This window comes from Anas acuta, chromosome 3 (assembly GCF_963932015.1).
Source record: "Anas acuta chromosome 3, bAnaAcu1.1, whole genome shotgun sequence".
Lineage (NCBI taxonomy): Eukaryota > Metazoa > Chordata > Aves > Anseriformes > Anatidae > Anas > Anas acuta.
This window is the reverse complement of record NC_088981.1, coordinates 63,179,188-63,196,134: the sequence shown is the minus strand read 5'-3', so window position 1 is coordinate 63,196,134 and position 16,947 is coordinate 63,179,188. Positions and strand designations below refer to the sequence as shown.

The 16,947-nt window shown below is 38.0% G+C and overlaps 1 long non-coding RNA gene across 5 annotated transcripts; it reads right to left on the bottom strand.

Moving 5' to 3' along the window:
• Positions 1-11,066: 11,066 nt before the first annotated feature.
• LOC137854276 (uncharacterized) lies at positions 11,067-16,174 on the bottom strand. 5 transcript variants are annotated; one of them, XR_011095054.1, is made up of 5 exons: positions 16,115-16,174; positions 15,838-16,009; positions 14,484-14,972; positions 12,574-12,693; positions 11,067-11,492 (listed from the first exon to the last, which is right to left on the bottom strand). It is a non-coding gene; the product is annotated as an uncharacterized lncRNA (long non-coding RNA). The 5 variants fall into 5 exon arrangements; XR_011095057.1 differs by lacking the exon at positions 16,115-16,174 and having other exon boundaries at positions 14,484-14,757; positions 14,840-14,972; positions 15,838-16,106; XR_011095053.1 differs by lacking the exon at positions 16,115-16,174 and having other exon boundaries at positions 15,838-16,106.
• Between the last annotated feature and the right edge of the window lie 773 nt (positions 16,175-16,947).

Below are 16,947 nucleotides of genomic sequence, written 5' to 3'. Positions count from 1 at the left end.
AATGAGATCAGAACAAGTCCTGAATTTAATGAAGGCCGTCTCTAGTAATATAGTCTGGTTTTGTTGGTGATGATGTTTGTTTATTTTCAACAAGAAAAGCTAAGTGAAGGAAAGGTTGGAATTACAAAACATCATAAAAATAAATATATTGTTAACTTTTTAGTGTGGGAGGAACTGTTGATAAGGGTAAGATACGAATATTCATGAAAACTATGGTTTGTGCAAGTGCTTTGGAAGTCAAAACATCTCTTATATTATTTTTTGATAAGATTAAAAGTAGAATAGTCCTTTATTGATTTAGGCATACAAAGCTTAGAGATGCTTATATTTTACATTTCTGTCACAGTTAGATGGTAACAGCTGTTGTTCCTTTCCTAGACTTTCCTAGCCCTTTTAAATAGGGCTCAGCCCCACCAAAGACATGGCCTTGTATCTTCTCTGCTGAAGGGAAAAGACCACCAAGATTTTTTTTTCAAAGCCCTGTAAGTTAGTGGTCCCAGTATGCCATTATTTGTGAAATGTTTTCAAATTTTGCTGTATGTATTTGAGACCATTTTGACCAAAGTTAGTGTATTTCAGTTAAATGAGAAGGTGCTCCTGCTGAATTGAGTGAGTAAATTCTCCCCAGGGCTATATGTGTCTCATTAGCCATGATTTCCATTAAAGAAAAAACAACTAAAAACATAATTTGAGAATTAAAAAAAAATAAAATCACTCTGTTTGTCACATCAGCCAGTCCACTACTGAGAGAGACTTCTCTGAATTTTCACATTTTCAGCCTAGTGGGGAATATAATTTTAAAGGGTTTGAAACTGTTAGTTTAATAACATTAAAAGCTTTTATTATGAGGTAGAGGATATTGGCTTTTCTCCTGATTTCCTGATTCCAGCAATCTATTATTAATTAAAGTATTGTGTGCCACAGGCTTTTCTTTCATTTTCTGCTTCCCTCTACCCTTCACTTTTCAGTTGGCCATGGGTTTTATATATGCAATGATGAGAAGAAAACTGTTTATGCTCATTCTTGCCATGACAAGCCACCAGCTCTATCCTAAAGGGAAATATAGCTGTTTAAACATGAATTAGGGCTATCCATAGAGCTGGCCATTGATCTGAGCAGACCAAATTGCAAAGCCACTGTCTAAACTCTCTAGTTAGACTCTCTAGTTAGACTCTCTTCTTAGTCACTCTCTGAGAAAGCCATTCACCTATGTCCACTGTGGATAGGACCAAAATGATTATTTAAAAACAGACTGAAAAAAAAAAAAACACACTTGAATTGGAGTGATGACAATATATGTAAGAATTAGAAAAACCTTTTAAGACTAAGAAATGTGAACTGTTGGGTTGTCTTGGGTGGTTGTGAAGTTTTCATGGAACTGTGAGTTTTGTAAGGATAGATCAGACTTTCTGTCAGGAAGGAACAAGTAAAGGTTGATCTTGCACTAGGACAAGGAATAAGATTTTTGAATCAAACTATAGATCTAGCTTATTTCATTGACTAGAGAGCAACCTGGTGACTGGGATAAGTGCCCAAAGCTTGGTGATATGAATGTTCTCCATGCAGATCTAACACTTCGTAGAATCACATAATGGTTTGGGTTGGAAGGGACCTTAAATACCATCCAGTTCCAACCCCCCTGCCATGGGCAGGGACCTCTCCCACTAGACCATGCTGCTCAAAGCCCCATCCAGCCTGGTCTTGTAGACTTATTAGACATTGTTACTACACTGTGTCATTAAATTTCAAGAATATTTGCTGAATGCAAAACATGTTTCTCTTTCATGTCCAAAGGCTGATTCACATACAATATTATTAACAGTCTTCTGTTTCTCCCAGTTATTCTATTCACTCCCAGTTACTTCAGGTAGCAAAAATTTGTGCCAAGTAACCAAAGATTCTGTCCATGCTGTAGAGCCTGTGTGGGCTTTTATGAGGGGATCTTATCTATTTTTCTTCATATTTGTCCAGGTTTAAAAGAAACTAATGCTAAACAAAATAGAAACAAAATCAATCAATCAAACAAACAAAACAAACAAACAAAAAAACCCACCACCGACAGCAACCACACACCCTAGTGTAATAACATTGTAAAGGCAAACTATCATTAAAAACAGCATGCCAGCCCACTCCTGTGGAACTTCAATCCATTATTCTTCTGTGTTTTATGATAACCCTCACTTACCTGAGTACACAGTACTGGTTCCAGAAGTTCACTCTCCATTCAGAACATTGAGTGGAGCTGCTCTGGAAATGAATCAGGCTTGAGCAGTGACTGTCTAAAAGGCTCAGTCTTCTCAGACAATGGAAAGGGCTGCCAAAACCAAAAGCACATTTGCAAAATTAAAGTGTTTGTCTGCTGTTACAAAAAAATAGTTACTATTTTTCATCTACTACAAAGGGATAAGATACTTGAAATTTCATTTATTCCCAGTCCTTTTTGTGTGATTACTATATATTACTCATTTTCTCCTTGCATGTTTGGAGAACGTAAGTTCTGATTTGCAGAAAATCATAGTTCTCATACGTGTCATTGGAATCACTGATGTTTGTACTTTCAACATATCAAGTACAATGCCATGCTTTAAGCTTAATTTCATAGTTGAAAAATTTGGCCATGGATGTCTTAATTTTGACATCAAAAACTAATGGGCTTTTTTATTTATTTATTTTTCTCTGACTCACCTGCATGAAAGTAAACTCTTTTCTAGTAATTTAGGGAACAGATATCACAATGATAAGCACCACAGAAAAGCTCATGACAAAGTAGCCTTGTAAAAGCAGCAACTTACAACAAGATGTCCATTGCTCACAGAGAAGGGTGGTATTAGGTTGCTTTGTCTTTAAAGCCACCATCCTCTAGAAGACACAGTACACAGAAACCCATCCACCTTTCTGTGAAAGAGCTTATGTTTTTCCTTAAGCTGGCTGAATTTTAGGAGAACCCTGATCAATCAGCAGCTGTTTTTGAGAAGTGCAGTAAGAGATAGATATAAGCATAGCAGAAACTAAAGTTTTAATCTCCATTTACCTACTGTTCTGTGCTCCAACTCCAAGATGGAAGAATTAGTTTGGGTATTTATTATGTTTACTCTGAATACAAAGGCATGTGCCAGAAAGAAACTAAGGAGGTTTTGAGTTGCAGGTCACCTGAAAATTATCCTGAACTGACATCTGTCCAGGATTTTATTATTTTTCCCCAGCTAAAAATTGTTGCCTAATTGCACTTAATGTACAGAGAGTATGAGAATTATTTTGCCTTTGACTATCCTAATGATTTTAGTGCAGTCTCCTAAACCTGTTGTGATAAGTGAGCACTTTGGTTCTGCTATCTAAAATTAGACTGTGGAATGAAGGTTTTTGGTCTAGGAAAACATGCAAGTGTTCTCCAACAGTGCTGGAGGGTGGCTTGCCCAAGGAAGGACATTTTATATGCCAGCATGGAATATAGAGCCACAGGGCTCCGACGAGGAGTGCCCTGGACAGCATGGTCTTTTTGATGCTCCTTACTGAGAGCATTGAGGATAAAACTCTGTAATCAAAGATACTTATCTTCCCTAGGAAAAGACATGTGGCAACTGCATGTTAATTTCATTTAATTCATATTCCTACAGTCTTGCTTATCCTACCTGCCTATTTACACTGACTAGAAATAGAAGTGTTGATTTTGTGTGTGTGTGAATTTTTTTTTTTTAATAAGATTTTTTGGGAGGGTATTAGTTCAGTGAAAGACTTGTACCGTATAATTTTATAAACAGACAGACATACACACATATTTATAAAAGCTTGATTTAAGTCCCTGTTTTCTTCTGCCGTGTTCTCTTCCGAACAAGATTTTCTGTAACCATGGCAGCGACTGTATAAGAAATGGTGGTTATCACCAGTAGTATTGATATATTTTAGCCATTAGAAACAGCCTTTTCTGCGAAACTTGGCTCCATTAGCACCAAGAAAGCTGTATCTTGTCAGATTTCTTGGCTGATTCTCTCTTGATGTGACCTCTCACTTTGAGATGCGTCAGTGACATTGAGTTCTAGTGCAAAGAGTACTATTAAGTTGTGGGATCACCACAATGTGACACCATAGCAAGGCTCTTTCAAAACTGAGAAGTTTTTCTTAACTGATGAGTTAACAAGATGATAGACCAAAAATACACTGGGGCAAATTCAGTTCCATATGCTGGCCTCTTTGTGCCTCAGGATTTCAGCTGTATCTGGCCAAATGAAAATTTCCCAGCAGAAGGGAGTTTTTAGTATACATAAACTGGCATAGCTCTGAATCCTACTGGTCCTAGCCTATATAATAATAAAGCTAGAGGCTGAAGGGGATGAGACCAGCGTGCTACTGTGCAGATAATTTCAGCTGGCAGATTGCCACCTTAAGACCATTGTCATCTGATGTAGGTTAGCCCAGCCTGAGGGCTGCTCTAATGCACGTTGACTCTGTGGCCAGTGCTGGCAGAGAATCAAAGAGTTGTAAGCAGATCTTCCTGGCTACTCACTTTCTCTCCTGCACTGATCAGCTCTTGGCCACAGAAGTGATTTGCCTCTGTAGGCTCAGGAGTTGCTGTGCAGACAGTTGTAACAATGTTCAGTACAGCAGTGCAAAATTAGGGATCAAAAGTGGAGCTAGGTGTGAAAAAGTGTTGTTGCTTTTTTTTTTTCTTTTTGGTCTTGCAAGAAGTATATAGATAAAAACCTCTTTTCTACCCTAAGAACAATGCAGTTCATAAGTAGTAAAAGAACAGAGAATGTAGGCTATCCCAGGAATGAGGGCACTTGTCTGAGATGAATTTTTGCCTGTTTTTGACCAGGAACATGAATTAGATCTGTCACACACCCTGTTTTGGCTATAGATATATATTTGGCTATATATGGTTTTGTGTATCTCTCTTTCTTTGTCCATATCTGGAATACTGTTCAACAGCTGAGAATCTTTCTTTCTTCACTAAAAATAAGTTCATATTGTAATAGTTCCACTAAAAAATCAGATTTAACTAAAGAAGCATGTTTCAATGCATCTGCAGAAAAATTGTCTAGTCATAAATATTCCTAAATAGCTCTAATTTGAACATCTAGGTTATTTTCTAAGCTCTAGTTTATCCCATGGTTCCTGCCAAATTGATTTTACTTCAGCTGTGTAAGAGTGTACAGACACTGACTTTTCTCTGAGTGGAAGAGGTATGCAAGTTTTTCTTTGTCTTGCACTGAATGGTGAAGCAATCAGGGTTATCATCTGAATTAAGAAAGGAAACAATATACTGTTGCTTGCAGAACTGGCAAAAGGTGAGGAACAAACTTCAGAAGCTTCCACTTTTGGTTTAGATAACTGTGATATATACAGCAGGAGGTTCAGTGATCTCAACTTTCTCCCTTCTTTTGTTGATTCCCTCCATCCAGGGCAACTCAGCTCCTTCCTCCCTCTCCTGTCTCTTTCCAGTGTGTTGGTGGAGTCCGTTGGGCTTAGTTTGTTTCTGTTTGAGGCATCAAGATGTCTTTTGTTCCCTGGTTCTCTGCAACAAGAACTTGGGCTGTCCAGTCCTGCACTTTTTCACCTGATTTAAAATCCCGTGACACTTTGATTTTTATGTAGGGCAAACATTTAAGTGTACACAGCCTTAGAAATGAAAGAAAACAAACATTTTGCACCCCAGGTTCTATAGAGTCCCACAATATAGTAAATGCCACAAATTACTTGATAGGGGCTATATGTCCACCACTGAGTGAATGAAGCTGGAATATTTCTGCATCCATCAGCAAAGCACCCGGGCAAAGAAGAAAAGCTACGATATGAAGGGACCAGCTTTTCTCAGCTGTAGTTCTCCAAAGAACTACACAGTAGTTCTATTAAGAACTTTTTCACCACAGGTCACCACAGTATACAGATGGACTCCCCATGCTGTTCAACCCAAGACTGAAGAATTGATATGACATATTCATGCATCAGTTACTTTTGAAAAGACCCATATGTTTTTATAACATGCTCACTACATAGCCTAAGGCTCCATACTTCTGAATCCTCTGTGGAGACTGCAACAGTAGATTCCTGTGTCCATCAGAAATCAAGTAACTTTTATTGGGAGTGCTTTTAGCAGGTCATGATTCAAGTACAATGCAAGTTTTCTTTTACAGACATTTAAAAGCTGGATAAATAATGAAAAGCAATAGTGCAAGGAGTTATAGATGATTATATCACAAACCAACAATAAATGGGAAATGGATATTTTAAGCTAGAATTTTGTTATAAATGAAGCCATGTAGAAATATTTATGTAGAGTGAAAAACCAGAACAAATTCTGGTTTCCCGCAGAAATTTTATATTGTGTTTCATGCAGCTGAGAATCTTGGTAGAACTGATTGCTTCATGAGAGGGAAACTGTGTTATTTATGAAGGAAAGTGAACCTAGAAGCTTTCATTTGTTTGTTCTAAAAGCATTTGCTACATTAAAATTATAGAGGCAGATCAAGGCATTTCAGCACCTACATAGGTCTTAGGTGAAATCTGGGTGTCAAGACACCCAACATTCTCCACTGCAAACTGAAAATTTAAACGAATTTAACTCTACATTTCAAGAACTACACAAGTCCTGATAGTCAGCTTAATTCCTAACTCACATCTGTGCCTCTCTGGAGAAGAGTTAAAATGATGGCATCTATATTTGTATATTAGACTGCTGGGAATGTTCCCAGACATGATAACTCAGTCATCTAACTGTTAAATTGTTAGAAAGGTCCCTAGTACGGTTTTGACCTGGACCAGCTAGCACTATCCTAAACAACTGCTGAGTACAGTAAGGATTTGCAAAGGCTGAAGGTCAATTAAAGATCATAGGCAATTTGGCTGCAGCCAGCATGTTTTGGAAGAAGAGAATTTAGCAGTATGGAAGTAGGCTGCTCCATGCCAGTTGGACTCAGTGACAGAAAACAGTCCCACGCACACTTGATTTAGTAGCATAGATGTAGCCAGCATGTTTTCTATCTGCCTCCTGGAGGTGCTTAGTTTAGTAGGTGTTGTTGAAAAAACTAAACACCTCACAGGGTTGGGATCTTCAGAAAATGAAGTTATTGTTGACACTGTATTTACACATTGTTCCATTTTTGCCTTTCCCACAAAAATAATACCCACTAGGTTATCCTGGTTTGAAACACTGCCTCCAGACTGAGCTCCTAAGGGAATGAGAATCTGCACTGCCAACCTGTTACTACACAAGGCAACCCTTAAACCAGCCTTTAGGGGAAGGAATTGGGTAGCTGAAGCTGAGACAGTCTTAATCAGCTTTTTTGGAGTAACATCACAGCGCAGAGAAGAATTTGTTCCATCTAAGTGAGAATATAAAGACATGTAAGCAGAAACCTGACACATAGCCTGGCAAAGAAAAATATCACTTTGTGGTGGGAAGACTGGGGTTCCAGGCCTTGCTTCCAAGACTATTGCTCTACTTTTACAATCACTGGAAAGTAGGACAGATGCTCAGATCTCCTTCCCCTAATACAGACCTTGAACATATAGGAGATGCTGTTAATTTTCAGTAACCTTGGAGCTCTGGCTCTGAATTTGACTTGCAGCCATGTCCATCTCTGTTTTGCTAAAGAAAAGTCTCCTTGTGAAGGAGGCAGTAAGAGGAGAGTAGTGTAAGGTCAAATGTCCCAAACCTCCTAGCCATAAGCCAGCACTACAGCTGCTTCAGGGTAGAGCTGTTCTACCTTGCATTGTACAGTTGGAATTGATGATCTTAGAGGTCTTTTCCAACCTAATTAATTCCATGATTCTATTTCCAATGTGGACATAGTTTTGTAGATCTGATGTCATCTTTAAATAGTTTGTATCAGCTATATGTTACTAATATTTATGGCTGGGATCTCAACATTGGATCCTTGCTTTTAAAATTCAATTTACTCAAGGTTGACTTTGTTTTCTTTATCTACATTGGTCTAAGGTAGAGACCATCTCTACCTACCATAGAGTCTATATCCAAAGTTATCATTAATTTCCACTGCTTAATAAAGTAAGGGTGAATGCCACAGACATCTTTTGACAGCTTTGGTTCACAGCTTCTCCCAATGAACACACAAAACTCAGAATCATTAGTATGGGCCTTCCATACTTTATGTGGCAAATCCTATAGTCTTTATTTAATTACATTTTACACAGAAGCTGATGTCCTGCCACATTACATGTGATATGTTGAACATAATTTAACTCCTTCTGTCCTAGAGTGCTAAACAACATGAAGGTTAAAAAACTGAGAGGAAAAAAAAAAAAAAAGAAGCTGAAAGCCACTACATTCTGATATTAGTGGTTTGGGGATTGCTTCCATTATGGTATCCAATTAATTTACCCATCCATAGCTAAGCACCATGGAGGCACACTGTATATAATAAGTTCTCCATGTCTTCCTCACCTATGGAGTTGCTTTCAGAGGCAAAGGTCATTTCTTTGGAGTTTGTATCTGAATTATCCTCTTTAGTGACAGTATTTCACTTGATTGGGAGCGATCTTAACCAGATTCCATTCCAAGACAAGGGAGTAGATGAAACAGTGAGGCAAAGCACTAGTGTGTATGTCACAGATTTATTGTCTGTATATCCTAGCACATTACTATAAATTTATAGTTGGGTTTCAACAGGACTACCCAATGCTTCTTGACAGGGAATTTGCTTGATGCCAGGATAAGGCATGCCAAGGTCAGATTGCCAAGACACTGAAAGTTGAAATCTATGAAAAATATAAGAACCAAGAGATCAGTGGTAAAGCTGGAGCTACTGATAGTACATTTGAAGAAGTGCCCAGTACTGCTGCTTCCCACTCAACTCAATGGGAGGATTAAAACCAACATGAGGATTGAGGGCTTAAAGCACTACAAAGTCACTGAGTTTCACAAGATCAACCCCAAATGGCAGTTATTGTATCTCCTACAAATACTGTTAGAAACAGATTTACCTTTTAGGTAAATCTGGCCATTCTTGGCAAACCAATGATCTACATTAAAAGGAATGATTTTTATTTATTTTATTTTATTTTATTTTATTTTATTTTATTTTATTTTATTTTATTTTATTTTATTTTATTTTATTTTATTTCTTTTGTTTTATTTTTACAGTTTATGTAAAATTTAATCATATAAACATATAACTACATTTTAATCTCTGAATCCTGGTTGAAGACTTTTGACTTGTCAGACCCAACTGCCTGGCCCATATTTTGTATATTTTCCTACCTGTATTCTATTTCCCACCTTAATATTCTATTAAAAAAGATTTGTTTACTTGACTCTGAAGTTAAGACTTTTGAAATTTAAAAACTAAATTAGGACTTCACATGACTTAAACTTAACCATGTTTTCACACACAATCAAGAATTTGCTATTTGCATATGTCTGTATTGAATAAATTTGTCCTGAGACTGCAGTTTTTAAAAATTTGTATTGAATTGATCCAAAGCACCTGATATGTTGAAAGTTCAAAGTGTAGATGTCTGTGACAGCTCAAATGCATGGGTTAATAGACCCAAACCATTCACCTTGGAATGCTTTGCATATAATTGTAATGGTGTCTTGTATAACAGGATTTTGGTTTGTTCCACACAGCCAAAGCTGGGAGAGAAAGCAGCTTGCATTATGTGTTATTATTTCCAGTAGAGTTTTAACTCATACAGCTTGTGTGCAAACAAAAAACCCACAACTTAATAAGTAAAGAAAAAAAGAGAAATTTGAAACTGTTTCTTTAAATAAAAATTTCCATGCCAGCTGTACATCATGTAATATTCTTCATAACACGATAACCTAATGTGTACTATCCATGTCTTTGAGTTTGACCCAGATGAAGCTGGTTGCTTAGCTGCAGCCACAGGGCCCCAGGGATGGGCCAAAGCAGACAATAAACATGCATCTCTGGCTCCTTGGTTGCTTGAGTGACTTTGTATCATTGGACCTTTGGTTTGAGAAGGAAAACAAATTCTGAAACAGTGTCTCCTGGATTTCTTCACCCAGCTCTGACTGCAAATAGTAATAAATTCATGTATTTACTGTATCACTGAGGCCCACTTTAATAAGTGTTTACTCTGTATTTCCAAGAAAAAAAAAGTTGTCCAAGTGATTACCATGACAACCACTGGCTCTGAAAAAGCATTTAGCTTTATAACCTTTTGATTCTCATTTTAAGTTATCCTCCCAGATTTTGATCTAATCTTAATTTAATTTTGTGTGTCACAGTGATAGTCTGGGAGTGAAATGAGAGAAGTGCCTCAGTTTAAAACACAGTATTTCACACATCTGCAGTTGGAGTCAAATTGCAGGTGGTGGCAAGTGTGTGAGAATCTCTGGGTACACAGTTTATACTGCACTCAGATCAGAGTGTGAAAGGTGTGATAGATATTGGGGTTAGAAAGAAAAGGAATTGAATGTCTGCTAGACATCTATTGAGTATTTTCTTCTTATGGTGGTAGACTGTAGGGCATTTGAAAACACCCTCTTCCATAGACCAAATATCTTTGGATTTCAGTTCTATTCTTTGGATAAGTAGAGTAAACCAAGCCCCATGCTGTCCAAAGCAGTTTTCCTGAAATCACTGGTAAAAACTGAATGAAAAAGATCTGTAGGGTATGCCCCCAGTATGCTTAAAAATTGAGATGTTTTCCCTTCTCTACACCCCTTAGATGTAATCAAAAGCTTTTATCTCAGCCAATTTCCCCTGCAATGAGGATGCTTTGTAACTCCTTGTGAGCACTAAACAATCAGTACATTTAACTTATGGAAAACTCCTCTAAGTCATTGTCCAACAAAGATCTACTGACAACTTCATCTTGAATTCAGCAGGCATGGACCCAATTCCTTTCACAACCAAGGACTTTCCAAAATGGAATTCAGGCTGATCAAAATGAGAAAACACTGTGAAATTCAGGTAGTCATGTGCAACCTAGATAGGACAGGGCATTTCTTGTTGCTCTAGAGGAACACATCAACATAAAGTTTTGTGTATGTATTTACTCAAAAATTAACAGCAGCCTCTGCTGAGCTTTATTTTCCAAACTGGGAACATATCAACCACACAGCTACTAAAGATAAAATGTTTAGGTAAGAAACAAATGTGATTTTTTTTTTTTTTTTAAAGTAACCATATTTTCACAATCTAACATAATAAGTTTAAAGAGATACTGTCAACACTACACATTTGTTAGAAAAGACATTCACTATTATCTCTGCCAGTCAGAGGAATACATGGGGCAAAGTTTCCATAACAAATGACTTAGCAAAAGTCTGTCTGAAACAGGTTGATGATTTTCAGATTTTGGGGCTATGACCAAGAAAAATGTTGCTTGCTGGTCAAAGACTTGCCATGTGCATCAGACACCATCCCTTGGAGACTTTCTTTTGGAATTTGCCTAGGCAGTAATACCTTGATTTAAAATACATGGATGATGGAGTTAAAGCCACTGTGGAAGAAAATGACTGGCTGGATTTATGTGTCAGAAGCTAAATCAGTTATATGCTCAACCTGTAAGAAGAATAATTAAAAATAAATAAATAAATAAATAAATAAAATGAGGAAAGCAGGAGAACATAGCTTGCTGCCTTTGGAAACAACTGACTTTCTGTACTGCCTCGTCAGCTTGATGGTGCACCTAGCTCTCCTGAGACCATGGACTCAGCTGTGTCCAGAGATGTCTGCACAATCCAACACTGATTTCATCTGCTCCTGTTTTATGAACAGTCTTTCACCCATGTACCTGCGTAGTACTGAATATACTCATTGTTTTCTTGAGGAAGAGAATGCAAAGATAGAAAATCACAGAACAGCCGAGGTGGGAAGGGACCTCTGGAGGTCACCTTCTCCCACTCACCAGCTCAAACAGGGACAACCAGAGCAGGGCACTGAGGACCATGCTGAAGTGGCTTTTTAAGATCTCCAGGGAGGGAGACTCCACAGCCTCTCTGGGCAACATAATATTAATTCACAGCTGCTTTTTGAAGACTTAGCAACCAAATCTAGAGACCAGCTTGCACAGTGTATTTTGGCTGGTGTTACCTAATTTGAAGGGTTTTCTTTTTAATCATGCAAACAAGTTCTCATTTGCTCTAAAAACACTAACTAAGATCAGATGTCCACTATTCCCACATCGCAACCTAATTAGAATATTTAGTTATTAATAAATGGGCACAGTGCCCTGCTCTTCCCTTTCCTCTCCTTTTGCACAGTGACAAGGCAACATGCAGGTCATAAGCCTTCAGTTCAAGGGAGGTCCCTCAGGGGACTGAAGAGCATTTCTGAAGACCAGGTGACAGCATGGCAAGGTGGATAGTGGTGGACATGGGGATGTCAGGGGGTGACAGCACCTTTTGAGCACAATTGTTTAGACCTGATCCATTAGTGTAAAGTAAATCTCTGGCATACACAACAGTTATCCATACATATGCATTTGAGAGGACATAATGTATAGACAGGTATTCAGAATGAGTTGTTTAAATAATTATCTTGGATACAGAACATCAGAATAAAGCAAAAACGACTTTATATGTTTCTTCTTTATCTTGACAAAATTAATTTGAGGGAATTAATTGTATTTGCAAGTTCTCACCTTTCCCACCTCATCATTAGCTTCCCTGGTGCAGGTTGTTAATAGGATCCACCTCAAAGTATCCACCAGATGTTTGCAGGGACATTAAGATATTTTAGGCCTCAGGAAAGGCGCTACAAACTGAAAGGAAAACAGGTTCAGAAAGACAGAAGAAAAACTTCTGTTTATTTCCTTGTAACATCATCTCAGATCTTTCCTGCATCAAGTTGGAAATGCCTTCAGTACCTTTAGTAGTGAGTTGGTTCAGTTTGTCTCTTTGTTAAGGTTAAAAACAGACCTGCGAAAGTAGACATGGCAGTCCTTTGGAACAAGGCACCACCAGTACACTTACATAAGTTGCTATAAAGTTGTTTGAAGTTGATGCATTTGCCACCAAAGATTTAGGATGAATATGCTCGTATATATATCTTCATACGTATACATCAAATAAGACCATGTACATAGTCCCTACCATTGCTTATTTGAAGAACACTATTTTGTGAGTTAGTGGACTTTATCAGCATTTATGGCTTATATGTACACACACACACACACACATATATATATATATATAAAGTAAAAACATTCAATTTTTAAGTATTAGTATATCCAGTTTAGAAAGAAAGAAAAGAAAGATTGCTGTTAAAATACCCTTTTAAAATTATGTTTCCCTAAGGAAAATTAATTAAGGATCCTGGAAAATGTTTCAGTCCCTTTCTTGTACCATAATCTAATCCTGAAGGACACTCTTTGATTCACTTCTATAATACTTTGTTTTTTCCCTCTCTTGTTATTTTATTTTACTTATTCCCACAGCCAGCTTCAAATGACCTCAAGAACACAGGGCAGCTAAAAGATTGCTTAAACTTCTTAATACTTTTAATCCTTACTTGTTATAATTTGATTACTGAGACAGATTTTCTCTCTGGGCCTCATATTAAATCACTTTCAAGTTGAAACAAACCAGAAATCCTTTCAACTTAACAGAGCTTGTATTCAATATGAGCTAGTCAGAAGTAGCACAGACTGTAGGATGTTGCATCACATGCTTCCTGCATTTTAACTACAGGGAGAGCAAACTTCAATCAATGTTACACATGAACTTACCTTCATAGCGTATCTCTTTTTCAAGAGCAAACATGAGTAAGTATAGTTTTTGAAGTGCATGTATATGCATGTGTATAAATGTGTATGTCTGTACACAGGTAGATAATAGATTTATACGTATATATAATTGCTGGTAATATAATCGTCAGAGTTGAAATAACCTCTTTTTTGTAATAAGAATGTCCCTAAGAAGCTTTTCTTTCATGAAACTCATTCCTTACCTCATAAGACATATTGAAAAGAAAAAAAAAAAAAAACTTCTCTGGGACAGCTGTTCAATTGATTGCATAGAATCCTTTCATAGTGATTTCTCATTTTCTTGGGAAAAAAATAGGGTAAAAGAAGATTTCAAATTCAACAATGAATAAGAAATCATATAATGAAACCCATGGCTATGCCACAATAGAAAATTGGTGATTTTTCCATCAGGTTTCATTCTGAAGCTTTTGCAAGAAAATGTTTCTGAGAAGGTGGGTTTTGCCTTAGCTTTTTTGGTTGATCAGAACAAAGTGCAAGCATCCTTTATGTAGCTTTGTGACAGTCAGAGGCAGCGGGCTTGCAAGGTAAATTTTAAGATTTTAAGGATATTAATATGATACTTAATTAACAATCATATGAAGATAAGCTTTAACTGAGTGCTTCTGTCCCTCAGCACAGCCTGCCTCATCCCCCTCTGATGTCCTCCACCACCACCCCACCTTCTGTGCAGGCACAGGGTTCAGGGGAGCACCTGCTCTTGGTACTGATGACCATGGAGGCTCATGTTATTGTAATATGTTTATCATGTTATTGAAAATCTAGTTTTAAAGAACCATAGTGAGTACCTTCCTTTTCCAATAAACTCCCTGGAGCCTGAAAATCTCCCCCTGGCACAGAGGGCACTAATAACAAAGGCTTGTACAGCAGGGATGTTCAGGAAACCAGTGTGGAAACATTACTGCACATGCTCTCTTTGTCATCTTTGACCTCGTGCTGCAGCTGGTGGGGCTCACTCTGCCTCTGAAGACCAGCTGTAATGGAGCACTATGTCACGGTAGAGACCTGCTTCAGCTAGGATGCTTCCAGAATTGAGGCCATATTTGTTAGCGATGTCTACAGCTGCAAGAGAAATACAAATCCCTGCAGCCCTATACTCTCATCTTGGCAGAAGAAAAGCCCTTTCACCTTTAAAATACATTACAAGAAATGGGCTCAGATTAAATCTCTCCATCCAAAACCACTCAATTCAAGGAATGATCGAATCCAGACTCAGTCTCTGCTGGTTGGGCCCCTCACTGGTGTCTGCACATCACTTATAAACACACACAGGTGCTCTGTCAAAAAAAAAAGAAGGAATCTTAGGTCTTGTAATGAATATACTATATACCTTTTACAGTATTTCCATCCATGCACAAGTTGAATCAACACAACAGTAACAAGAAAAGCCCCTTCTTAAATGCTAGGTATGTATTTCTTGTGTTTCTGTAACTTAAAAATAACCAAACATCCCCCTTTGAAAATCTGCAATCATAAAAATTGTTTCCAGGCTAGAAGATTTTATGCCAAGTTCTTTCTGCAGTCTAAAATTTAGAAAAAAAGGAATTTTAATGAAAGTAATGACCAACTGTTAAGTTTAATGCTATTGGTAGGTGCTACTTTCATTTATCTATTGCGTTTGAACTAGGAAAAAGTAAAGGAATTAGTGATTGCAAAATTAGAGATTGCAACTGCTGGTAGACTCAGCAGTCTGATTTAAGACTATGGATTCAGTCCTGCAGTTTCCTCATAGATAACTCTACCATGGTATCAAAAGTTTTTTGCTGGGTTGAAGGCAGGTTCCTGGGCTTAATATTTCTCATAAAACAAACAAACAAACAAACAAATAAATAATCTAACTTTCTGAATATTTAAAAAACACTGAAATTACTTTTTTATTTTTTAAGCCAAGCTATCTAATTTTTTACTATTCAATATGAAATTACTTCACCTGGCTTTGTGAAGCCAGTCTACTTTCACTGGGGATACCAAAATTAAATTAGAGACTTTGTTCATTGTATTGGTTCATCCTCTGCACATTCCAACAAGCAAAGACAAGCTTTTCCATGGGGGAGCCTCCTGCAGCCCCAACACCCAGAACAGAGGAAGGACAGAAAGCAAGCACATGAGAAGCTCACGGAGTGCTGAGGTGTCAGGACATACCTGAATCTGGTCAGGAAGAATGTGAAGTGCAATCCACAGTAGGACAGCTATGGTTGTTCAACTGTCTTCAGCTTGTTGGGCATGCCAGGTGGGAACTCTGGTTGGCCTCTCAGTGTTCAAATCTGTGCCAAAACATGGACTAGCTGCTGGCACCCATCTGGAGCCCTGCAACCTGTAGAGAAGGAGACACTTTGCTCAGAGGTAGCTGGGTAACTATTGGTAACTATGCACAGTGGAGTGCATAGTACACCTGCACCCCCAGGTGCTTACAGCCCACCTAATTCCTACTTTTGTCCTTTAAATTCAGTGTGTACACTCTGGTGCCATGCAATTTCTGTAGCCATAACAGCTGTTGCTGCTTTTGTTAACACCAATCAAGCTTCTTTGCCACCTGAGGCATCTGAGCCAATGTACTGGCTGAAGCTGAACTGGGCTCCTGAAGACAGCAGGAATGAAACTAAGCCAAGGAATGTATGTCCTGGTTGCAGCACACATAATGGTGTTTATTTTCTGACCATACCTTCTGGATTGGGTTTGCAGAACGTATGCCCTGTATCTGGTGTAACAAAAGTGGTGTAACCACTTTTTTCCACTCCAGTGGCTCAGGTAGTTCTCACTGCACTGAAACCTCATGTTGTACAGACTAGAGGATATTTTGGGACTGGGACGTCCAATGCCCTTCTCTTACAGTTTGGTATGGATCAGGAAACCACTTCCACTTGCACTCTCTGTCAGTAAGATAATTTAAGCACAACTATGCAGGTCATTGAAATCAGTATTTATTTGAGGGAGAAGTCTGGTCTCCTTCCCATTAATACCTAATTCAATGTTAAATAGTTATTTCCTTATGGCTGTGTCTTTCCTCTCCCAAATGTATATCCTGACAAAGCTACAGTTAACTTCACTTTTTATTCCCTCACCAACTTTATATGAAAGCATTTTTTTCCAGTCTTTTAATAGCGTTTGCTATTCTTTCCTGCACCCTCTCCACTGTTTTGCTCTCATTTCTAAAATGTGCAGTAGAGCATTGTACATCACTTTAGAGTTTATAGGGCCCATGTTGCATCAGGGATAGCCTGCATCTCCACAGTCCTGGACTGGTTCCCTCTT